The 27,673-nt window shown below is 41.2% G+C and overlaps 1 pseudogene; it reads right to left on the reverse strand.

Annotated features, from left to right (window-relative positions):
* Positions 1–16,476, reverse strand: part of LOC127090802 (zinc finger CCCH domain-containing protein 66-like) — a 28,021-nt pseudogene extending 11,545 nt beyond the window's left edge.
* Positions 16,477–27,673: the final 11,197 nt, after the last annotated feature.

A 27,673-nucleotide genomic window follows, 5' to 3' on the forward strand; every position in this document is an offset into this window, starting at 1 on the left:
TATTAATTCCTTTAATTAATAAAATCAAATTAAATTTCGACGACCGATCACACTACGCAGAGTTAGCCGGGGGTCCGCTGCCCGGACAGCGGGAACGGGTGTTCCGCTGCCCGTTCAGCGGACGGTGGTTCCGCTGACCGTTCAGCGGACAGGGGTCAAGGGGGCAGCGCCCCTTGCGGGGTCGAAGGGGCAGCGCCCCTGCTCGAAAATTTTAATGAACAATTCATTTAAAATTGACGTCGTTTTTCGTATCAACACTTGATACTTCAAAACATTTTTTCTAGCCGAACGGGTGAATTTTTCCTTGCGTTAACCGGTTAACCATATGCGTTAACCGGTTAACACTGTTTGAAAACATTTAGAAAACTCTTTTCTGCCTTGCGTTAACCGGTTAACCAAATGCGTTAACCGGTTAACACTGTTTGAAAATCTCAAAAATTTTATTTCGCATTCCGTTAACCGGTTAACCATATGCGTTAACCGGTTAACACTGTTCCAAAAATTAAAAAAATTATTTCGTATTACGTTAACCGGTTAACCATACGCGTTAACCGGTTAACACTGTTCGGAAAAGTGTTTAGGACGCACAACTCTTGTGCAATCAAACCCCAATCGCATAACCCTCTAACAACACAACCCTTGTGTCGTCACTAACCCTGATGCACCAATTTCAGACCGTCAAACACATCTCGATTGTTAATTCAGTATGATTGATCAACATGTCATTGCTTCACCATACTAATGTCGGATCAAGAAGCAAATGACCATTGATCGCTCAAAGGAAAACAATCATCGAGGGTTTGAATGAACGAAATAAGAACACTATATCATATATAATGTATTTTGCATCAGGATTACATATATCACATATATGTAACTTGATCGATCTCAATTTAACCTTTGATTCATTCTGTCTTTAATCATATTATTACAGAACAAAAACAGTTATCAGATTCATGGTTTCGTAAGTGGCTCTGATACCACTGAAGGAGAATTGCCATCCAAGGCGCAGCGGAATTTAAAAATTTCTCCATTAGTGATCCTTACGAATGAGCATGATCAGTGATAGAATCGTTACCTCTTGTGGCGATTCAAACCTTTGGTGCAGATCTCTGATAATGATCGAATCCTTTGAAGCAAATCCACGGGGCGATCACGAATGTTGAATGATGACAACGTCTCTACTCAGTCTACACGAACGGATTCCTTCAATCGCAGTGCTAGCTGTTTGTGAATGAAGGCTTTGAGTGAGGGAAAGAGAGATACGAAATTCCAACTCTTCAGTTGTGTTGTATTCCCCTTACAAAGCTTCTGCACAAGAGCTCTATTTATAGAACCACTTGTGTGGGCTTCAAGCCAAAAAGCCCACTTAAGTGCATTTTGGCCTATATCTCATAATATGCCAAAATCACTTAAGTATTTGGTACCTTACCATATTTCGTATTCAGCTTAAGTACACCGTACCTTACGATGTTCCTTAATTATTCTATCTCTCATCAATCCGTCCTTTGTGTGTGACCCTATAGGTTTTCGCGACGCTGACAATTATATTAAATCACGCATTTAACATAATAAACAGTGAGCGGTATCTAGCAACACATCACTGCTACCCAAGTCACGAAAATGTCATGTGATCTGACAAAACCTCCTGTGATAATAATTATGTGTATAATTACCCCTTTGCCCTTATGTCTATATTGAACACAAGGTATAGACCATGTCACCCTTGTCCAGTTCAATATTGGGCCCATAGACATTTATCCTGTTAAGCAGGATTGGCAAATTCCATCTAGGACACTCATGTCCCTCAGCATGCTTCGTGGAGTACCCATCAACTGTCTTTATGGTTATCCAGTTACGGACAACGTTGGATCAGCAATAAAGCACTCGACTCTACATCTAGGATCCATAGTGGTTTCAGGTCGAAGAGTGGTATACACTATTATCACCATGAGAATAACTTATGACACTTTGCATAACTTTCTATATAGTATTCTCATAGCGGGTCAATCCAGTATGAATATTACTCTTAATATTCATACCTATGTTTAAGACTTGATAACTTTTTATCCATGATCCATGAGACGTGATCATCAGTCTACAAACATAATAGTCTCCATGCTTTAATGTTATCCTATTTCATAATAAAGCTTGACTACGGACACTTTAAGAATAGTGTCCTTATGTTTAATGTGATCTCATGATTAAGTCATACTTGATACATTAAATGGACTATCTATTCCAGGGACTTTATTAAACAAACATAATAAAGAAAAATGCCTTTTATTATTAATAAATAATTCGATACAAGTACCAAAAGTATTGGCCTCTAGGGCTTACACCAACATAAACTCCCTCTCACATGAGTATAGAGTATACTCTAATCTCCCTGAGAGTATACTTCTCCCCTTTTGGCATAATAAAAAATGCGGAAAAAAAGCACATAGTTCACCTATTATATTAGGAATGATTTGCATGATAAAGAGATGAATATAAATATCCAAAGTAAGTCATAAAAGAAGGACTTAAGATCTTACTTACTTCTCCACCCGGAAGGTAGCATCCAACTTTGAGATCAACTGGTAGTTAATATTTAGATAACTTCTCCCAGAACTCAAAAGTCTTTGAATTTTTGTAAACTAATAGGTAATTCTATAATCTACTTATTTCGTTCTCAAATTTATCCAAGAGATAATTATTTCCCATTAGGATTTTTTTGGACAACCTCTTTCCAATCTCCTTGGAACCACTTTAATCCATAAACACTTAAACCTCAACCCAAGGTTAGTAGAAAGTAGATTTGACTAAGAAATTAATAAATAACTTACTAGAGAGTCAATCAAAGTTTTCCAATTTTTTCAATCTCTATTAAGTGTACTACCTCAAAACCTCAAGATAACTTGAGAAAACTCCCCCTTCTGAGAGAATGACAAACCACTGATGATTTTTATCCTGTAAAAATCGTTTGATACGAGAGTTGGTCCAACTATAGGTCTGATACATCTATTGCAAATATACCACCTTAACATTTGAAGAGGTTCTGTGATCACAATCGCTGAATGTTACCATCAACATCGATCCTTTGGACAATTCCATTGAAAAATACCATCAACATCTTGATAAAAGACATCAGGATTGACAAGATCCACCCGATAACCACTTCTTATTATACACCTAAGATAGTACATAAGGCTCTCCGATCTTTTGATTTTACTCTACATCATATCAGAAACATCCTTGCACAATGATTCGTTAGTAGCATCAAATCGACAAAAAGAGCATGCACAAGAACAAAATATTTGGTTTGAAAAATGTTATATCATTATTCTTTCTTATAAAATTATTTTTAAGCAAGCAATTGTTTAGATAATTGAACTAAGTGTCGCATTACGCGAAAAACCGGCGGGAAACAAGAACAACAGAGCCGCCACCGTGCGTTATTTATCCCAAAAGAGGGAAAGGAAACGCTCAGAGTAAACCTGGAAAAAGCATGGTCTCGCGACCAAAGAGAATGGGATCGGGAGTCGGTTATGCGAAGGGAAGGTATTAGCACCCCTACGCATCCGTCGTACTCGACGGGATCCATGCACAATAGGAAGGAAAAGGGTTGCTAAAACACTGCTCACACACGCACACTGGCTGAAAGAGACACAAGAAAACAGACTGAAACTGACTCGGCAGGATACCGCATCCTGGGCCTACTTAGTCTATCAGGCATAGACATCAGAGTCGAAGTAGTTCGGACCGGGGAAACGACACATGCTCGCTAGGATATCGCATCCTATGCATACGTATCTCCTTGGACGAAGGAGAATCAGAGCATTCGTAGCTCGGCTGACACGCACACAAACAAACACAGGCAAAGGCAAACATGGAGCCTGAATGCCAATCACTGGACTTACATCAGCATCCGAACCAACAGACGCACACAGGAAACCAACTGCCAATCGCTGGACTTACGTCGGACTCCAACCAGAAAAGGAGAAACAAACTCACACAAACAAAACAAAAAGGGCGCCCGGAGAGATCAGCTCATCTCCTGCCTACGTACCTCATCTGGCATGAGGATCAGGGCGACGTAGTTCCCCTACGGAGGGATACAGGACTAGCCTAACCAGATAACAGAGGGAGACACAACTAGGGAGACTACGACTCGAGCCTAGATGTTATCATGCAAATTCATCCCTAAGTTAAGGTTTCTAGCTAACTTGCACAGGGAGCAAGCCTATCCTAAACCTGACTTGCACAGGAAGCAAGCCAAACTAAACCTAACTTGCACAGGAGCAAGCTAAAAAAACAAACACACAAGCACAAATAGCACACACTATATGCAATCAATGGGCTCAATCAAGGTTAGGTTTTAGTCGATGGGTCATATCAACCTCAACAAACAAACCACTGTAACAGGGTAATGTTAGCTCTTAACCCTAACATTGAGAGTTAGGGTGAAGCTGATGAAAGGTGAGTGAATATGAGACTTCACAGCTCTTATCCCTGGCCTGGGAGAGCTTAAGACAAGAATGTGTGGGTTCAGAAAGTGGGAACCCTTCTACACATTTGAAACTGACTCAACTGTACAATTGTACAAGATCTTGGGTTTGTATCTGCAATGCATCAACACAGTGGTGTGAGCAAAGCAGATGACACACAGAATAGCAGGGGATAGATTGCATATCCCTTGGGTTCTGCCAATTGCCTCTTCACTTAGGAGGTCTTTGACTATATACAAGGACAAATGTAAACAATCACAAATATTGCCTCTTAAGGAGGACTTCAGACAGTTGCCTGGCCAAGTAACAGGCCAGGTCTTCCAGACTACATGAAGATAAGAAAATATACCTCAATGCAAATTGCTCTTAAGCAAAGCAAAGCAAAGTTCTTAAAGAACTATAAGCAACTAAAGGTACCTGAAACCAGTCAGACAACATCAGTATACAATTCAAAGTTAAATCAAAATGAGATAGAGATCAACAGTCAACACAATCAGTTAAATATGCAATGCACAAGGCTCAAAGCATGTGAGCCAAACAACCTACAAAACAAACAAGTTAGTCATGATAATAAAATCAAACTCAATCAATTTGTATTGATCTCTTTGGGTATTTGTTGCTTATCCTGAAACAACAAACTTAAACATGAGCAACAAGACCACTAGGACAAGCCTAGGGTCAAAAAGAGATAAAAAAGTCAAAACAGCAAATGACAAGTGTCCAAAATCAAGTTCAAACAATCAAGAAACAAACTCAATTGGTTTCATGGTCATATCAATCATCATCATTATTTCATAAGCAAATTAGGTCAAAGCATGGCATGTGGAAGCTCATAGAAGTCAACAGCAAGACTCAACTCAAAACCAATCATAAACAAATCAATAAATTCTCAAATAATTCATGATCAAACATCATCTACAACATGATAAGCACACCAAATTTCAGCTCATTTGGATCATGGGAAGTAGGGAAATGAAAATCAGAAAGGCAGGGCAAGTTCAAACATGCTCAAAGAAGTCAACCAAACATGCACCAACTTCAATAAATCATAAATCAGTGACAACATATGAGAAACGAATGGGATTAAAACCATGATAAACCTTAAGATGTCTACTAATCACATGTCAAATTTCATGTCCATCCAATAATGTATGAGAATTTCACAAATCATATGGCATCATGTGTCACAAAAGTCAACATATTGGTCAAACAGGGGAGAAATTATCAATCAAATAGAAAATACATTCCAAAATTCCAGAAAAAGTCATACACATTCTCAACATCCATAAGCATGTTAATGCAAAAAATAAGACCAATTTGAGTTCATTAGGCAGGGTAATTAAAATCATGAAGTTGGACATCAATGGTGTGACACAAATTGTCACACCCTAATTCAAAAAATCATAACTCACAAACCAGCAATGATAAATTCACAAACTCTATACCAAAATCACCATGAATGTGTCTAGTTTAAGCACAAAAAATTTGAGAGTCATTGGATAAGGTATCACCATTTCACAATTGATTTGGCAAAGTATACAAACAATGGTCAACATGAACAAACCCTAGCACAATTAAAAATTCACTCATGCAAAAAATCTGGAAAAATCATGATAAAAAACTAGAGGTCCAGATGAGCATTTTGCAAAAAGTCCCATGAATTTTGGATTAAAAATGAGTGCTCTATGATTTTTGTAATATGGCCATGGCAAATGAAATAAATATTGCAAAACAAAATGATTTAATGAAATAATTAATTAAATAATCCGGCCGATGGCAAAGTTGTAATACTGCGTTTAACTTAATGGAACGCAGCGTTCCACTTAGAATACGTGGCACCGGCTGGATGGTCACATGGGCAATGAAACAGGCGCATGCAAATGGAATTTCCAGAAACACGATTCTGGGTTATACACTAGGGTTTATGCGCCATCATCATCATGTTCATCCACACTATGAGCGATTTTTCCAGATTTTAGAAACACATACACTAATCAACTCATCTCATCACGTACACCAATAATCTAAATCTATTTTTCATCAATTCAAATCAACGAGGAAGAAATAAGCAAGAACAACTTTGACAACCAAACTTTGAAGCCATTTTTCTCATTCAATACATAGCCATTTTATACGATTCAAAGCTCAAAACAATCATGGCAAAGAGATCTATAAGAAGCACATCAACATTTTGAGAATGGAGGGATTCGAATTTTTACCAAATTTGGAGCACAGTCGTGATTTGATGGCTGTTAGGTCGTGTATGCTCGAAACAGATGCACATGAAGGTTCTAGGAGGTGAATGGAAGTAGGAATTTAGCTCAACAACCTTGCTTCTAGCTGCAACCAAGATCTGCCATGAATGAAGCTTACTGGAACAGTGTTGGAAAATGCCCTTACAGTCGTGTTCTTGTGCTTGCAAAAGCTTGATAAATGTTGGTGAATGATGGAACATACAACAGGGCACGAGCTTCTTTGGAGTTTTTACCAAGAAAAGTTCAAATGTGCAAAATGAGGATTTGAGAGCAAGAGAGTTTTTTCTGTTTTGTGAGAGTGTGGCTAGGGCTTTTTTCAGAATGGAAAATGAAATATATATGTCTGTTTAGTGTTGGTTAATCATGATTAATGAAGTGGTGATTGAAATTAACTTAAATGAAGTGTTTTGGACTTTTTGCTAAAAATCAACCAAATTGCATGGAGGTGCATGTACATGCACGAATTGGGCTTCTAACAAATTCCAAATGTCATTTCTGAGCACTTTCAATTGGTAGGAATAGTTGGAAATGTTTATTTTGAAAGTCCATTTTTTCACTTCACTTAATTAATTCAAGTCACTTTGAAAATGGCCATTTTGATTGGTAAGTTTTTGATGAATTGTGATGACAAATTTGGAAAGAGGGCATCAAATATGACTTGTAGCAAAAAACCCCACCCAATTTGGCCAAATGGTTTGGAAGATATGCCACTTTGAAGTTCAAATTTTTTTGAGAATGATTTGATCATAACTTGCCAACCATACATGGGAATTGAGTGTTCTGGGACTTTTTGAAAATGGGAGAACAAGATCTTCAACTTTCATGTTGGGAAAAAATTCATTTGAAGCTTGTATCATGATGTAATTTTGAGGAGCAAGACTTTCCATTTTTGGCAAATTCCAATTACAGGTCAACTTTCTATTTTTGGAAATTTCTTGTTTGACTTCAAATTCTTCCATGATGATGTTTGACATGTTATATGAGGCCTATATGGACATGAATGAACCCTTTCAAACCATCTCCCACCTTGAAATCCATAAAATCAGGCACATTTGACCACAGTTGACCATAGTTGACTTTTAGGGTTTCTGGTGAACTGTGCATTGACTGATGACTTCTGAGCATCCAATCCTTGACCAAAACACTTCAAAAGGACCCCTAGGTCATGTGAACATGTTGGACCAACCCTAGGGCCTTGCCTCAATGGAAATTGTACTTGCTTGCTTGACTGACTGATCTCCTGACCAGTTTGACCTAATTCTTCTGAATGGCTTGCACTTGGGCAAAGGGACAATGCAATGTTATGCAGTGGACTATGTTATGTTATGACCTAATATGATAATGTATGTACAAAAGGTAAGTGCAAATTTGAGGTGCTATAGCTGCCCCTATTCAATCAGCTGGGAACCCGAACGGATGACAGCAACGGCTGTCAGACTTTCAGGGTACACAGGGATTGAATACCAAAGAACCGTAGAAATTTGCACTCTGCTGGATGTGATACAAGAAGAACCACGTCATTTACCGATGACGACTGCAATTGACAACTTCAGAAAAGCGAAACTATTTACCGATGGTTAGAAACTGGAAACTTGATATTTACCGATATCAACTTCAGCGAGACCATTTACCGATGGTTGCTGGGAAACAAACTTGATGTAAAAGGAAGCAAGACCATTTACCGATGGTGGCTTCAAAGAAACTTGACATTTACCGATGTCAACTTCAACAAGACCATTTACTGATGGCTGTTCCAACCGTGGATTCGATATTTACCGATATCGAAGAAAACGGGGCCATTTACCGATGGTAGATAAAACTGGGCATTCAATATTTACCGATATCGAAGCAAACGGGGCCATTTACCGATGGCGTCTCCACTTGGGGAGGAACAAAATATATTTGTAATGGAATCAGACAAGATGTTTACTGACGACTCTTGGGGATCTTGATTTTGTTAACAAGAAAATAAAGCGCGACCAGACATTTACCGATGACTGGGATGAGACTTGATGTTTACCGACATCGAAAGATGATGTTTACCGACATCCAAAAAATGACCAGACATTTACCGATGACTGGGGAAGATTTTACTGGGAAGAGAAAAACAAATATTCGCAAACGGAAACCAGATAGGACATTTACCGATGACTCTACTGGGAATCTCTAGCTGGGGATTATCAGACATTTACCGATGACTGAGGGAACTCGACGTTTACCGACATCGAAAGGTGATGTTTACCGACATCAAATAAAGACGACCAGACATTTACCGATGACTGGGGTGAGACTCGATGTTTACCGACACCGAAACAATGGTGTTTACCGACACCAAAAAATGACCAGACATTTACTGATGACTGGGGTGAGACTCGATGTTTACCGACACCGAAACAATGGTGTTTACCGACACCAAAAAATGACCAGACATTTACCGATGACTGGGGGAGATACTCGATGTTTACTGACACCGAAACAATGGTGTTTACCGACACCAAACAAAGAACACACGCGGGTGCTGACACGACACTTACTGGTATCACAAGAACAACATCTTAAGTATGCCAAAGCAAGGCTGACCACTTGCTGGGGGTCTCACTGGGGAGAAACAAACTTTCTGTCGCCAACGGGTGAGGAAATAAACCTCTGTGGGGATATCAATCCTGAATGCTTTCAGGAGAAACTGTAGCAGGCATGCTGTACCGATGTTGAACAAAATGATCCGCCTCTGCCGGGGATACGGTCTGATTTGGTTAACACATGAATGCATATGTTTGAATTTTTCTATGGCGTAATGCTCCATATGGAATGGAAATGCTACGCGATTTGAGGATGCAATGATCACTACATGCAAAATGCAAAATGATGAAAACTCCGCCGGGAACTACACAGGACGACTGTGCTGAGAAATCATCGATACAAATCTGCTGGGGAGAAAAACAAGGCAACTGCCGGGGAACCATCAATACAACTCCGCTAGGGGGAGACAAGGCAACTCGCTGGGCAATAATAAAGCAACTTGCTATTGACAAAACCGGCAACTTTGCTGGGGACGGCCCAACCAATCCACAAGTAGGATGAACTCTGCTCTGTGAAATAACTGCTCCGCTGGGGAAGATAAACCAGGCAACTCTTTGGGGATAATACTCGACGGGAGTAACAAGACGACTTTACCGGGGAGTGAAAAAGCGGCTTCACTGGGAAAGACTCCAACAAGCCTCAGGTAGGATGAACTCTGCTTTGGGGAATAACTACTACTCCGCCGGGGACGACCCACGCAATCCACCGGTAGAATAGATTCAAGCTGGGGATGCACATATCAGTCTGCTACGGAAACTCGTCCAATCCACTGGTAGGATGAACTCTGCTGGAGAAATAACTGCTCCGCTGGGGAAGACTTAACCAATCTACAGCTAGGAGAATAGCTTTGTTCTGGGAAATAACTGCTGGAGAAATGCTCACAGGTGACGACCTGCATAACGGAATAACAGATGCCCCAGGGGGTAACGTGGACAAGATACGCTCAAGTGTCCCCAACATTCAAAATGATTTTCAAATGTTTTAATCTTTTGCACGTTATTGTTTTAGCCTTCATGTTTTTATATGCAATGTTTATCAAAAATTCGGACGTTTTTACAAACAAAACAGTAAAAGTAAAAACAAGAGCAATTTATCTGAATAACGACTTTTATTGATTGAGAATGTGCCTGAAAAGGCAAATACATTGGGAAGCAATTCCTAGGAAGAGGTAATTGCGCACAAAAGGAAAATAAACTATCCTAATGGCAATGTGAACACGGCATCCACTGTTTCCCAATTCTGTTATAACTCATAGATTATCAGTTTTTCTCCCAACTCCTTGCTTTCTGAGAAGACTGACTGGACCGATCACATCTTTCGAGATGGCAGCTGACGAAGCACAATGAAGTACAGATAACTCAGACTGTAGTCTTCGCTCTAATCCCTCTTTTGGCTGGATCGCCCTTTCGGGTTTTCAATCCACCGGGATACCCATTTTTGCCTAAGTCGCCCTTGCGGGTTTTCGACTTACCGGGTGTACAATTTTTTTTCATTTTATCCCTAATTTTTGCCCGAACCTTTTCTTTCTGTTTTTTGGTTCGCCGGGATGCCCTTTTTTTGCCTGGACTCTTTTATTCTTTTCGTCCAGCGGGTCAATTTACGCGAAGTATTTTTTGACTACATCTGAGTTAACAGGGGACGGAAAATCTTCACCATCCATAGTTGTAAGCATCAAGGCTCCACCGGAGAAAACCTTCTTCACAACATACGGACCTTCATAATTAGGAGTCCACTTGCCCCTGTTATCTGTACCGGGAGGAAGGATCCTCTTCAGAACTAGATCACCAGTCTGAAATGTCCGAGGACGCACTTTCTGATCAAAGGCTCGCTTCATCCTTCTCTGGTATAACTGCCCATGGCACACAGCTGCCAACCGTCTTTCTTCGATAAGGCTTAACTCATTAAACCTTGTTCGAATCCACTCGGCTTCGTCCAGCTTGACATCTAATAATACCCTCAGAGAAGGGATCTCCACTTCAACAGGTAGGACTGCTTCCATACCATACACAAGGGAGTAAGGGGTTGCCCCGGTCGACGTACGTACTGAAGTACGATACCCATGCAAAGCGAAAGGCAACATCTCATGTCAGTCCTTGTACGTAACGACCATTTTCTGCACAATCTTCTTGATATTCTTGTTTGCCGCCTCTACAGCACCGTTCATCTTTGGTCTGTAAGGAGAAGAGTTGTGATGTTCAATCTTGAAATCTCTGCACAGTTATTTCATCATCTTGTTGTTGAGATTCGAACCATTGTCAGTGATGATTCTCTCAGGGACTCCATAACGACAGATGATTTCTTTCTTGATGAACCGGGCAACCACCTGTTTGGTAACATTAGCAAAGGAAGCTGCTTCCACCCATTTGGTGAAGTAGTCAATCGCAACCAGGATGAAGCGATGTCCATTTGAAGCAGTAGGCTCAATCTTCCCAATCATGTCAATGCCCCACATGGCAAACGGCCAAGGCGAGTTCATGACATTCAACGGGCTTGGTGGTACATGCACCTTATCTGCATAAATTTGACACTTATGGCACTTCCGAGCATACTTGAAGCAATCGGATTCCATAGTCATCCAGTAATAACCGGCTCTCAGCAGTTTCTTCGACATTGCATGACCACCGGCATGGGTACTAAACGAACCCTCGTGCACTTCTTGCATCAACATGTCTGCTTCGTGTCTATCCACGCATCTGAGCAAGACCATGTCAAAGTTCCTCTTGTACAGCACATCATCCTGATTCAAATAAAAGCTTCCAGCTAGCCTTCTCAGGGTTTTCTTATCATTCTTTGATGCACCTTCAGGATACTCCTGAGTCTTGAGGAAGTTCTTGATATCATAATACCACGGTTTCTCATCAATCGCCATAAACTCGGCTGCGAACACATACGCAGGCCTCTCGAGTCGATTCACCGCAACATGTGGCACATGATTCCACCAATGAACCTTTATCATGGAAGATAAAGTAGCTAAGGCATCAGCCATCTGATTCTCATCCCGGGGGACATGATACAACTTCACCTTCTTGAAGAATGTCAGTATTCTTCTGGTGTAATCTCTATACGGAATCAGATGCGGCTGGTTCGTATTCCAATCTCCATTGACCTGATTGATCACTAGAGCTGAATCTCCAAATATGTCAAGAGTTTTGATCCTTAGATCAATGGCTTCTTCTATCCCCATGATACAAGCCTCATACTCAGCTTCATTGTTGGTGACGTCAAAAGTCAATCTGGCAGAGAAAGGTATATGAGCACCTTTGGGATTAATGAGCACTGCCCCAACACCGTTACCATTCATATTCACAGCCCCATCGAACATCAGTGTCAACTTGTCATCGGGATCCGGTCCTTCCTCGACAGGTGGCTCTTCACAATCTTTCATCTTCAGATACATGATGTCTTCATCAGGGAATTCAAACATCATAGGCTGATAGTCATCAATTGGTTGCTCGGCAAGGTAATCTGACAAAATACTACCTTTGATGGCCTTCTGTGACGTGTACTGAATGTCATATTCTGTTAAAATCATTTGCCAACGAGCAACGCGCCCGGTGAGAGCCGGCTTCTCGAAGATGTACTTTACTGGGTCCATCTTAGAAATCAATAAGGTAGTATGGTTCAACATATACTGCCTTAGTCGGCGAGCAGCCCAGGCCAAAGCACAACAAGTTTCCTCGAGCAGTGAATATCTTGTTTCACAGTCGGTAAACTTTTTGCTAAGGTAGTATATCGCATGCTCTTTTCGACCAGACTCGTCATGCTGCCCCAATACACACCCCATCGAGTTCTCGGTAACTGACAGGTACATTATCAATGGTCTCCCTGGAACTGGAGGAATCAGGATTGGAGGTTTTTGTAAATACTCCTTGATTTTGTCAAAAGCTTTATGACAATCATCATTCCACTTGATCGCCTGATTCTTTCTGAGCAGTTTGAAAATTGGCTCACACGTGGCCGTTAGGTGAGATATGAACCTTGCAATGTAGTTCAACCTCCCTAAAAACCCACGGACTTGCTTTTCCGTTTTCGGTTCAGGCATCTCTTGAATAGCTTTGACTTTTGCTGGATCAACCTCAATCCCTTTTTCACTGACAATGAAGCCTAACAGCTTCCCTGATCTCACCCCAAACGTACACTTGTTCGGATTCAGCCTCAGTTTGAACTTGACCAATCTGTCGAACAGTTTCTGCAAATTAACCAGGTGCTCCTCTTCTGTCTGCGACTTCGCAATCATATCATCCACGTACACTTCGATCTCTTTGTGTATCATGTCATGAAAGAGAGTCGTCATTGCCCTCTGATAGGTAGCACCGACATTCTTCAGCCCAAATGGCATTACTTTGTAGCAGAACGTGCCCCAAGGTGTAATGAATGTCGTCTTTTCCATGTCCTCTGGCGCCATCTTGATCTGATTATAGCCCGAGAAACCGTCCATGAAAGAGAATACCGAGGATTGAGCCGTATTATCCACCAATACATCGATGTGAGGTAATGGGAAATCATCTTTCAGACTCGCTCTGTTCAAATCCCGGTAGTCGACACACATTCTGACTTTGCCATCCTTCTTCGGCACAGGAACAATGTTGGCTACCCACGGTGGATAACTGGTAACAGCCAGAAAACCTGCATCCCACTGCTTTTGAACCTCTTCCTTGATCTTGACAGCCATATCAGGACTCGTTCTGCGAAGCTTCTGCTTGACCGACGGACACTCTTCTCTGAGGGGTAGTCGATGCACCACAATGTCTGTATCCAACCCAGGCATATCTTGATATGACCAGGCGAATATCTCCACATATTCTCTTAGCATCTCAATCAGCCTCCTCTTGACAGAGTCCTCTAGAGCAGCCCCAATCTTGATCTCTCTTCTGGCGTCCTCAGTACCCAGATTAATAATTTCCAACTCCTCCTGATGAGGTTGGATGACCCTTTCCTTCTGCTTCAGCAGTCTGACCAATTCTGCGGGGAGTTCACAGTCTTCCTCACTCTCCTCTTCAGCTTGGTAGATGGGACTATCAAAATCATACTGAGCCATAACAGGATTGTTCACAGTGGATGCCAAAAGATCACTTCTGCATGTTTAATGTTTTGTTTTAGAAAAAGATTTCAATAAAGTCACGAAAAAAACAAAAACATTGCCATTTTTATTGTTTTAGAAAAAGTGAAAACAAAAAAAATAGAAAGACAGGGATCACAAAATTTGATTGCAAAACGTCCTTTATTTATGATAATCATTAAAACATGATGAGGCCCTACAATGAACCACTACGCCTTGGGCAGAACGTAGGGTTTTCATGCAAAATGATAAAAACAAAGGAAAATTACTCTGTCTGAAGAGTAACTTGGACCACTTCTTCAGCCGTCCAGTTGTTGATAGACTCCCCTGGGGCACACGGGCAAACCCAGATGTCTAGATCACAGTCACCGTCACAGTCTTCACTACCAGTTGCAAAGACGTCGCCATGATTCATCAGCCCGGCGCTGGTAAAGGTACTTGGACCCGCTTGTACACTCTGCTCTGCTTGGAGAGGCTCATATCCGATACCGAACTTGTCTTCCTTAACAGGCAAGTCTACCATCTTGCCCCAACCCTCAGCCCTACCGGAGTCAACCACCTCCTTGGCTTGCTTGTAAGAAGCAATCGAAGCACCCGGCTTCCTCTGCTCAGCATAAGCTACCTTCTCAAGCGCCACGGTCTCAAATGCCTGGCATAATGTTTCATGGATCTCGCCATCCACCTCGACATACTTGAACGAGGATAGGTGACTCACCAGAATCTCTTCTTCGCCACACACGGTCACAATCTGACCGTTCCAGACATACTTGAGTTTTTGATGGAGAGTCGACGAGACTGCCCCAGCCGCGTGAATCCACGGACGCCCCAACAAACAGCTATAGGCGGGTTGAATGTCCATTACATAGAAAATGATGTCGAAAACTTCCGGACCTATCTTCACTGGCAAGGTAACTTCACCAAACACAGAACGTTTGGATCCATCAAATGCGCGCACAATAAGGTCACTAGGAGTGAGCACAACTCCCTCAACATCAATCTTCTTCAAAATCTGCTTTGGCAGGACATTCAAGGATGACCCGGTGTCTACCAATACGTGAGACATAACAACACCCTTGCACTCCATAGTGATGTGCAAGGCTTTGTTATGATTACGACCCTCAGGCGTTAAGTCTAGGTCAGTGAAACCTACCCCATGCCTGGTGCTCACGTTGGCCAACACACCCTCCAGTTGGTTGACGGAAATCTCTTGCGGTACGTATGCCATGTTCAACATCTTCAACAAAGCATCACGGTGTGCCTCAGAGCACAACAGCAAAGAGAGAATTGAAATCTTGGACGGAGTCTGGTTGAGCTGATCTACGATCTTGTAGTCACTCTTCTTTATGATCTTCATAAATTCCTCGACGTCCTTTTCAAATGAACCCTCAGCTTCCTTCTGAGCCGGTTCTTCGTCAACAACCACCTGTTTGCCCTTCGCCCTAGCAGACGCCTCAGCATTGGCATCTCTCAACGGCTGAGGAGCAAACAGTCGTCCACTCTGGGTAAAACCTCCTGGTCCACCGACGTTGTCCACCACAGGACTTGCAACCACAAGAGTTTTTACCGGTGCACTGATTGTCACAGGCGCTTGACTGGCTGGCCTCACCTGATTATCAGCCCTTCGATTGCTGCGATAGGCGTTATCATACCTCCAAGGGACAACCCTACTATTCTCAACTGGTCTTCTGCCAGACGCAACGATAGTAGTTGGAGCACTGATGGTTACCGGAGCGGGAATGGTAACTGGAGTACCACTTGCTGCAGATGAACTAACACCCCCTTGTCCTCGTCCTTCAGCCGGTTTAAAGTAGATGGTGACAGTTGACACCGACCCATTATCTTTGACAACCCGACTGAACTGGATGCAACCTTCATCAATCAACTTTTGAATACCAGCCCTCAGCTGGTCACAACCATTAACAGCTTCAACACAACCCAAACAGCCCTCATTACAGCCCGGGTAGACACCCCCCTTCAGCATACGGCCCTTTACCACTAGCAAAGAAGTCTGAACATCATCCATATTATCAACTAGGTCTTCAGCTTCTCCCCCTTCAATATTGTTCACCTTATGTCCTCCATGCTGAGGCATAGGATTGTTCACTACGTTAGGTACCAGAGCAAAGTTGACCGCCTTGGCATCGATCAAGTCTTGAACCTTGTGCTGCAAAGCCCGGCATTTCTCAGTGTGGTGCCCCGGAATGAAAGTCACAACGGACGTTGGCGTCGTATCCAGGTGGCAACACTGTTGGCGGAGCCATTGTACGCAACTCGACAAACCCTAACCGGAGTAGTTCGGGCAATAATTCGGCGTACGACATTGGCAATGGATCAAAACGCCGATCAGCCATCCTCTGTCTGGGCTGATACAGACGTTGTTGCTGTTGTTGTTGCTGTTGCGGTTGTTGAACCCTTTGTTGTTGTTGACGAGGCTGAGGTGTAGGAATGGTCACTGCAGCTACCGGGCGATATTGTTCTCTACTCACACCTCCTCTGTACACATTCCCTCGGTGTTGTACAACATTGGTTTCACCTTCTCTACGGCGAGGTGCCCCAGAGAAAGGTTTCTTCGATGACGAAGAAGAACCCGCATCATGAATTCTGCCAGCCTTGATTAAACTTTCTGTTCTCTCGCCACAGATGACGACATCAGAAAAACTACCAAATGGGCAGCTTCCCATCCGGTCCATGAACACACCTTGAAGAGTGCCGATGAACATATCTGTCAACTCCCTTTCCAGCATAGGGGGTTGAACTCTCGCAGCAAGCTCGCGCCATCTCTGGGCGTACTCTTTAAAGCTCTCGTTGTTTTTCTGACACAGACTCTGCAGCTGAGTCCGGGTTGGTGCCATATCCATATTATGTTTGTACTGTCTGAGGAAAGCTTCACCCAAATCCCTCCAGCATCTGATCGAATCTCTTTTCAACTCCATGTACCAGTCCAGAGACGCCCCAGATAGGCTGTCTTGAAAAAAATACATCCACATCTTCTCGTCGTCAGTATACGCCGAGATCTTTCGATAGTATGCCTGCACATGAGTGCGAGGACAAGAGGTGTCGTTGTATTTGTCGAAAGTGGGTGCTTTGAACTTGTGTGGGATTCTCAGACCTTCCACTAATCCCATATTAGTTACATCAAAACCGAGAGAGTTTTGACATTCCATAGCCCAGATCTTCTCAGCAAGGGCCTCAACTTTACGATCTCTCGCATCATTTCTTCCCAAAATGTCGTCGTCTTCGCTGAGCATAGTGAACAAATCCTCTTGTCTGTCGACAATCGGAACTCGATTACGAGCCGGAGCATGGATTACTCGGGCATTAGCAGTATCTGGAGCAATCGGTTGACCGTCGACTCGAATACCCCTCAACTCTTCACCTACAGCATAGTTGTTGATGGCCACAGCAGCAGCAGGGTTATCATTAATCGGGCCTCCCTCTGGCAGAGCTTGGTTGGGCGGTGGAATTACAACTTCTTGCCTCTGAACTAGAGCTCGGAGTTCTTCTTGTCCTTGCGCAACCCCTTGCATCATGTGCATGAACTGGGCCATGTTAGCCCTTATCTCTGCTAACTCAGCTTGTACTTGATCCATATTCCTTTGATGGTTGAGTCTTGTTGAGTAGCGGTGCGGTCTCTGATCAGCTATCCTGCCTGAACACAGGAACCAAAGTGAGAAGTCGACACAAGAACACCTGTTATGCAAATGAGATGAGTATGATGTTAATGATGCGTATGATGCACATGATATGCTCATTTCTCAAGCATTCAAAGAGCCTGATCCATCTTCAAAAGATGGCAACCTGCAGCAACAAGGAAACAACAAAGTACAAGGTAAATGAGAACAACAGGGAAATACCAACAATCTTATCTATAAATAAGGATAAAAAGATCATACAACTAAGTCAACAAAGATATTCAAAGTACAAACAAATGAATCCCATCCAACAAGCCTGGAGGTGATTCTCAAAATAAGCATCAAAAGTACAATCTAAGACAAACGGTCTTCCGGAATGAGGGTCTTCAGGTACTGGCACTGGTCTATCAACAGTGTGCATTCTGAACAATCTGGTAGAGGGGTAATCTTCTCCTTCAATTGTCTTCTAAGCTCCATGACTTCTCCTCCAAGATAGTCCTCTGATGCCTGTCTCAAATCCACCTCTTTCTTTAACTGGACGTCTTTATCTTTGAGTTGCTTCTCCAAGTCTCTGATCTTCTTCTGATAGTTGGCTTCGGCTCTCTGTAGTCTCAAACACTCCCGATGTTCTGCATCCAACATGGATTCCATCTCCTCGTAAGATCTCTTCTTGCTCCTTGCTCTGCTAGCATCCTCCCCTTGCACTCCCTTGAGTTGATGGGCCAAGTTCAACCTATCAGCCTTGGCTTTGTAGAGCTCCATCTGGGTATCTTGCTCCTTCTCCCTCAACCGACGATTTTCCGTCAGGGCTTGCTTATAGTGCTCAGCAGGCACACTCTCAGCAAGGATCAAAGGTGGTTGCTCCTGAAGTGGCTCCATCCTATCGTAGGGTAGCAACAAAGTTTCCACTCTCTTCTTTACCCAATCGGTGTAATCAGGCATAGCAATGGCAAACTTCTTCCCTAAGACAGATCCATCCCTTACTCCAACAGACCTCCAAGCTCTTCCTATCTGCTCCAATCTAGTCGGGTCACTCTGCTTCTCAAAGTACACACTTTCAGCTACTTCAGCTTCAAGTGGTCTTCCCTTCATTACAAACCCTAACTGACGAAGAGACAGAACTGGATTATAATTTATGCAACCTTTGGTCCCTACGAGCGGCACATTCCGGAATTCTCCACAACTCATAATAACATTCCGTACGTCCATCCGGTAAGATTGCCATCTGATGTCATAGGAGGTAAGTGACATGACCCTCTGAGTCCACTTAAGAGTGCTCTGAGTATCCATAAAGGGTCCACTGACTGGCAGAAGGGACATGAACCATCTGAGTAAGAGAGGCAGACAACATCTGATAGCTCCACCCTTACCATGCCTACTGTGAATAGCATAGTAAGTGTCAGCTAAACGAGTAGGAACTGGATTCCCTCCAATAAAGATACTGATGGCAGCATGGTCGATAAAATTGGGCATGCTCGGGAATAGGACGATCCCATAGATCATGGCAGCAAACTGGGCGTGAAAAGGTTCCCAATTACCTTTCTCGGCTTCATCTCTAGCAACCCTCAAGAGAAACTTCAATGGCAGACCCACAACTTCCCCACTGGGCTTCCAGTTATCACAAACTTCCTTGACACTCAACCGGAGAGCTCTGGCAACGACTCTGAAGTCAACTTCCTTCGGTACGTCCAAGAAAGGAACCTGATGCTGAATCGGGACACTCAACAAAATAGAATACTCCTCGAGAGTAGGCGCCAACTGATAGTCTTGAAAGGTGAAATATCTAAGCTTCGAGTCGTAGAACTGAAGAAGTGTCTGCAGCGGCACTGGATCGACTACCGTCTTCAATAGCGTCAGAATATCCCCAAACTGGTCAACAAACCTCTTCAGACGATCACTAGTCACAAAGCTACCCAACTCTATCAATGAAGTCAACGGCTCACGATGAAAGCTGTAGGAACAGGTCTTCCGCTTCGGCTCTGGGACTGTTGCCATCTTTATCAGTGAACAAGCTCTTGGAATATACCTGAGAAATGATATGCATGCAGAGATTAGTTTTTTTTTTCTTTTTTTCCTTTTTTTTTGCGTATTTTTTTTAATTTTTTTATTGCGTTTCTTTTGAAAAATAAATATGCTATGATGCACATGATGCAGACTGGACTGGCTGGTTGTGCATCTCTGATCACAAGGTTGAAGCTTCGGTCTAAACTCAGAACCCAAATCCAACTTGAAAACCCAAGGTCAACTGAGACACTGTCGTCTGAACCCAAAGTCACCAACAGAACCACAAGTCACCAACGGTACCTGTAATAATGATCAAACCCTTCCCCACTCACGGGTGTCGTCTAGGCCAGGGTAAAGTCGAGAGAAACACAGCATAAATAACCTTTCGCAGAATACCATCATATACACACCTGAAGTATGCAACGACAATATCCCACCAGGGTCTGAACTGCTCGTGATATCAATGTTCCGCTAAGTGGCGCAATACCACCCGCTTCCCATGAATCACTCTATTCCTAAGCATCCTAGATTTCACTCATGGTCTGGGTATTGGACCTTTTACCTCAAGTGACTCCCACCCCAACAAAGAGAAACAGACAACCAGCCAGATGAATAATGAATATGAATGAATGCAAACATAAGTGCAAACATAAATGCAAACGATAGATAATGAATGCAAACAATAAATAATGAATGCAATAACAAAACAGCACACAGCAACCAAAACCCTAACCTAGAGAGCGCTAGGAGAGACTCGCTTAGGGAAGATGGACCAGCACAGGTCAACTTCTCTTATATTCCCCAGCAGAGTCGCCAGCTGTCGCATTACGCGAAAAACCGGCGGGAAACAAGAACAACAGAGCCGCCACCGTGCGTTATTTATCCCAAAAGAGGGAAAGGAAACGCTCAGAGTAAACCTGGAAAAAGCATGGTCTCGCGACCAAAGAGAATGGGATCGGGAGTCGGTTATGCGAAGGGAAGGTATTAGCACCCCTACGCATCCGTCGTACTCGACGGGATCCACGCACAATAGGAAGGAAAATGGTTGCTAAAACACTGCTCACACACGCACACTGGCTGAAAGAGACACAAGAAAACAGACTGAAACTGACTCGGCAGGATACCGCATCCTGGGCCTACTTAGTCTATCAGGCATAGACATCAGAGTCGAAGTAGTTCGGACCGGGGAAACGACACATGCTCTCTAGGATATCGCATCCTATGCATACGTATCTCCTTGGACGAAGGAGAATCAGAGCATTCGTAGCTCGGCTGACACGCACACAAACAAACACAGGCAAAGGCAAACATGGAGCCTGAATGCCAATCACTGGACTTACATCAGCATCCGAACCAACAGACGCACACAGGAAACCAACTGCCAATCGCTGGACTTACGTCGGACTCCAACCAGAAAAGGAGAAACAAACTCACACAAACAAAACAAAAAGGGCGCCCGGAGAGATCAGCTCATCTCCTGCCTACGTACCTCATCTGGCATCAGGATCAGGGCGACGTAGTTCCCCTACGGAGGGATACAGGACTAGCCTAACCAGATAACAGAGGGAGACACAACTAGGGAGACTACGACTCGAGCCTAGATGTTATCATGCAAATTCATCCCTAAGTTAAGGTTTCTAGCTAACTTGCACAGGGAGCAAGCCTATTCTAAACATGACTTGCACAGGAAGCAAGCCAAACTAAACCTAACTTGCACAGGAGCAAGCTAAAAAAACAAACACACAAGCACAAATAGCACACACTATATGCAATCAATGGGCTCAATCAAGGTTAGGTTTTAGTCGATGGGTCATATCAACCTCAACAAACAAACCACTGTAACAGGGTAATGTTAGCTCTTAACCCTAACATTGAGAGTTAGGGTGAAGCTGATGAAAGGTGAGTGAAGATGAGACTTCACAGCTCTTATCCCTGGCCTGGGAGAGCTTAAGACAAGAATGTGTGGGTTCAGAAAGTGGGAACCCTTCTACACATTTGAAACTGACTCAACTGTACAATTGTACAAGATCTTGGGTTTGTATCTGCAATGCATCAACACAGTGGTGTGAGCAAAGCAGATGACACACAGAATAGCAGGGGATAGATTGCATATCCCTTGGGTTCTGCCAATTGCCTCTTCACTTAGGAGGTCTTTGACTATATACAAGGACAAATGTAAACAATCACAAACATTGCCTCTTAAGGAGGACTTCAGACAGTTGCCTGGCCAAGTAACAGGCCAGGTCTTCCAGACTACATGAAGATAAGAAAATATACCTCAATGCAAATTGCTCTTAAGCAAAGCAAAGCAAAGCTCTTAAAGAACTATAAGCAACTAAAGGTACCTGAAACCAGTCAGACAACATCAGTATACAATTCAAAGTTAAATCAAAATGAGATAGAGATCAACAGTCAACACAATCAGTTAAATGTGCAATGCACAAGGCTCAAAGCATGTGATCCAAACAACCTACAAAAAAAACAAGTTAGTCATGATAATAAAATCAAACTCAATCAATTTGTATTGATCTCTTTGGGTATTTGTTGCTTATCCTGAAACAACAAACTTAAACATGAGCAACAAGACCACTAGGACAAGCCTAGGGTCAAAAAGAGATAAAAAAGTCAAAACAGCAAATGACAAGTGTCCAAAATCAAGTTCAAACAATCAAGAAACAAACTCAATTGGTTTCATGGTCATATCAATCATCATCATCATTTCATAAGCAAATTAGGTCAAAGCATGGCATGTGGAAGCTCATAGAAGTCAACAGCAAGACTCAACTCAAAACCAATCATAAACAAATCAACAAATTCTCAAATAATTCATGATCAAACATCATCCACAACATGATAAGCACACCAAATTTCAGCTCATTTGGATCATGGGAAGTAGGGAAATGAAAATCAGAAAGGCAGGGCAAGTTCAAACATGCTCAAAGAAGTCAACCAAACATGCACCAACTTCAATAAATCATAAATCAGTGACAACATATGAGAAACGAATGGGATTAAAACCATGATAAACCTTAAGATGTCTACTAATCACATATCAAATTTCATGTCCATCCAATAATGTATGAGAATTTCACAAATCATATGGCATCATGTGTCACAAAAGTCAACATTTTGGTCAAACAGGGGAGAAATTATCAATCAAATAGAAAATACATTCCAAAATTCCAGAAAAATTCATACACATTCTCAACATCCATAAGCATGTTCATGCAAAAAATCAGACCAATTTGAGTTCATTAGGCAGGGTAATTAAAATCATGAAGTTGGACATCAATGGTGTGACACAAATTGTCACACCCTAATTCAAAAAATCATAACTCACAAACCAGCAATGATAAATTCACAAACTCTATACCAAAATCACCATGAATGTGTCTAGTTTAAGCACAAAAAATTTGAGAGTCATTGGATAAGGTATCACCATTTCACAATTGATTTGGCAAAGTATACAAAAAATGGTCAACATGAACAAACCCTAGCACAATTAAAAATTCACTCATGCAAAAAATCTGGAAAAATCATGATAAAAAACTAGAGGTCCAGATGAGCATTTTGCAAAAAGTCCCATGAATTTTGGATTAAAAATGAGTGCTCTATGATTTTTGTAATATGGCCATGGCAAATGAAATAAATATTGCAAAACAAAATGATTTAATGAAATAATTAATTAAATAATCCGGCCGATGGCAAAGTTGTAATACTGCGTTTAACTTAATGGAACGCAGCGTTCCACTTAGAATACGTGGCACCGGCGGGATGGTCACATGGGCAATGAATTAGGCGCATGCAAATGGAATTTCCAGAAACACGATTCTGGGTTATACACTAGGGTTTATGCGCCATCATCATCATGTTCATCCACACTATGAGCGATTTTTCCAGATTTTAGAAACACATACACTAATCAACTCATCTCATCACGTACACCAATAATCTAAATCTATTTTTCATCAATTCAAATCAACGAGGAAGAAATAAGCAAGAACAACTTTGACAACCAAACTTTGAAGCCATTTTTCTCATTCAATACATAGCCATTTTATACGATTCAAAGCTCAAAACAATCATGGCAAAGAGATCTATAAGAAGCACATCAACATTTTGAGAATGGAGGGATTCGAATTTTTACCAAATTTGGAGCACAGTCGTGATTTGATGGCTGTTAGGTCGTGTATGCTCGAAACAGATGCACATGAAGGTTCTAGGAGGTGAATGGAAGTAGGAATTTAGCTCAACAACCTTGCTTCTAGCTGCAACCAAGATCTGCCATGAATGAAGCTTACTGGAACAGTGTTGGAAAATGCCCTTACAGTCGTGTTCTTGTGCTTGCAAAAGCTTGATAAATGTTGGTGAATGATGGAACATACAACAGGGCACGAGCTTCTTTGGAGTTTTTACCAAGAAAAGTTCAAATGTGCAAAATGAGGATTTGAGAGCAAGAGAGTTTTTTCTGTTTTGTGAGAGTGTGGCTAGGGCTTTTTTCAGAATGGAAAATGAAATATATATGTCTGTTTAGTGTTGGTTAATCATGATTAATGAAGTGGTGATTGAAATTAACTTAAATGAAGTGTTTTGGACTTTTTGCTAAAAATCAACCAAATTGCATGGAGGTGCATGTACATGCACGAATTGGGCTTCTAACAAATTCCAAATGTCATTTCTGAGCACTTTCAATTGGTAGGAATAGTTGGAAATGTTTATTTTGAAAGTCCATTTTTTCACTTCACTTAATTAATTCAAGTCACTTTGAAAATGGCCATTTTGATTGGTAAGTTTTTGATGAATTGTGATGACAAATTTGGAAAGAGGGCATCAAATATGACTTGTAGCAAAAAACCCCACCCAATTTGGCCAAATGGTTTGGAAGATATGCCACTTTGAAGTTCAAATTTTTTTGAGAATGATTTGATCATAACTTGCCAACCATACATGGGAATTGAGTGTTCTGGGACTTTTTGAAAATGGGAGAACAAGATCTTCAACTTTCATGTTGGGCAAAAATTCATTTGAAGCTTGTATCATGATGTAATTTTGAGGAGCAAGACTTTTCATTTTTGGCAAATTCCAATTACAGGTCAACTTTCTATTTTTGGAAATTTCTTGTTTGACTTCAAATTCTTCCATGATGATGTTTGACATGTTATATGAGGCCTATATGGACATGAATGAACCCTTTCAAACCATCTCCCACCTTGAAATCCATAAAATCAGGCACATTTGACCACAATTGACCATAGTTGACTTTTAGGGTTTCTGGTGAACTGTGCATTGACTGATGACTTCTGAGCATCCAATCCTTGACCAAAACACTTCAAAAGGACCCCTAGGTCATGTGAACATGTTGGACCAACCCTAGGGCCTTGCCTCAATGGAAATTGTACTTGCTTGCTTGACTGACTGATCTCCTGACCAGTTTGACCTAATTCTTCTGAATGGCTTGCACTTGGGCAAAGGGACAATGCAATGTTATGCAGTGGACTATGTTATGTTATGACCTAATATGAGAATGTATGTACAAAAGGTAAGTGCAAATTTGAGGTGCTACACTAAGCTCTAGGAGCTTGTTTAACATCGTAGAGAGCCCATTTTAAGCACAAAAGTCTAAATAAAGGCACCAAGCGTAAGGGTAAGTATATATAAATATCATAATTTTTTTCATAGGCATGAAAGCTCAACTAACATTAAAAAGAAGGAAAAATAAAAGCAAGTTTCCTCGCTCTGAGATGCTGCACCCGATCGTCCACCAAAACCCCATCTTAAACTACCTTGAAAGAGTCCAGTTCTGTGTTGGGAATAGAGACGTCCATACAAAATTCTTTAGCATGGTCCACCGCCTGGTAGAGATCCCGATACATGTTATTCAAAGTCTTCTAAAGAGACTTCCAAACTCTCTCATTCAGATCAACCACCTAGCCATCGTGAACTCTCCAGTATTCAACATGAGACTACTTGGTTTTGTTTAAGAGATTTTTGAGCCTTATTAGCGCATAAATTGGACTCCATAACAACATTGAATGTATACTAATGGTACTTCCTTTCTGCTTCCAAGGAAGACTCCAACTCAGTAATCCGGGTAGCCAAGGTGAAAGGAGAGACATGTACCTTTGCCTCCTCCTGAAAAGCCTTAGCAAGTACTACTACAAATTACGTATCTTACCAAGGTTAGGAGAAAAATTATACTACGTACGGTTGTCCATAGTAAAGTAAGATGTGGCTGTATGTTCCCTTTTTACCACCATGTGCTACTAGTCATAGTAAAAACATAGTAGCACGTAACATACCACTACAGTTGTGAAAAACAATCATAGTAAAAGGTTGAGGTTAGGGATTTGATACCTAGCGCCATGAATTTTTACATACTTTAATACATTTCACCACAGTTCTATATCCCAACTGTGGTGAAAGCCTTATCGCATAATATTTCACTAAGGTCCTAGATTCCAACTGTGGTGATATGCTTACTTGAGTTTATTATAACTTATGTGGAATGCTTATTTCACCAACTTATCACTAAACATATAATCTTTTAATATGATTTATAAATAAATAATATAACAAATTAAGTTATATTAGAAGAACAAGTTACACTAATCAATGTTGTACGAGCTTTTTACAATCCATTATCCGCATTTTGCTCTTTAACGATTAGAACTTTATTTCAATGCTTCTAATTCTTTTGCTAACACTTCTTTCACCTCTACTTCATTTTGAAAAATATAATTTACTTTGTAGACAAAATTATAGGTAAAGAAAGTGATAGATGAAGAACTAGAAACATTGAATCAAGTTCTAACCATTAAAGAGCAAAATACGAATAATAGGCTGCAAAAAATTCGTAAAACATTGATAAGTGTAAGTTTTTTTTTCTAATATAACTTGGCAAATCATATTATAATTTTCTAGATTCAATTTGAAGATTATATATATTCTGTAAAGGATTGGAAAAATGCTCAAACCACATACGATATAATAAACTCACCTTTTATGACATGTTGACTGAACGTAATGAAAGCTGCAATGTATAACAAAATAAAATATTTATAAACAACAACATACCTTAAACAACATACAACATAACTCAACAAAAACAAAATCATCAACAATATAGAACTTTTATCAATAACAACATACCTTAAACAACATACAACATAAATCGGCAGAAAAAAAATCAAGAACATACGACTTTTATCATCAACAACAACATACATTAAACAACATACAACAAAAATAAAAACATCAAGAACATACAAATTTTATTATCAACAACATACCTTAAACAAAATAGAACTTTTATCAACAACAACATACCTTGAACAACATACAACATAGCTCAACAAAAACAAAAATATCAATAACATACAACTTTTATCATCAATAACACACCCTAAATAACATAAAACTTTTATCAACAAAAACAAAATTATTAGCAACATATAACTTCTATCAACAACAATGAGTTTTGTGAAAGGTGGAAACATTTACGTACCTGAAATGTGAAGAGGAAGTGAAAAAAATGAGTTTTGTGTAACACCTTTCCTTGATCCATAAGAGTTGAAGAAGATATGTTGGATTTTTGTGAAGAAGTTGTATGCAACCATTCATGGAGTAAAGATAATGCGTGAGAGAGTGTTATGG

This window comes from Lathyrus oleraceus, chromosome 1 (assembly GCF_024323335.1).
Source record: "Lathyrus oleraceus cultivar Zhongwan6 chromosome 1, CAAS_Psat_ZW6_1.0, whole genome shotgun sequence".
Classification (NCBI taxonomy): domain Eukaryota; kingdom Viridiplantae; phylum Streptophyta; class Magnoliopsida; order Fabales; family Fabaceae; genus Lathyrus; species Lathyrus oleraceus.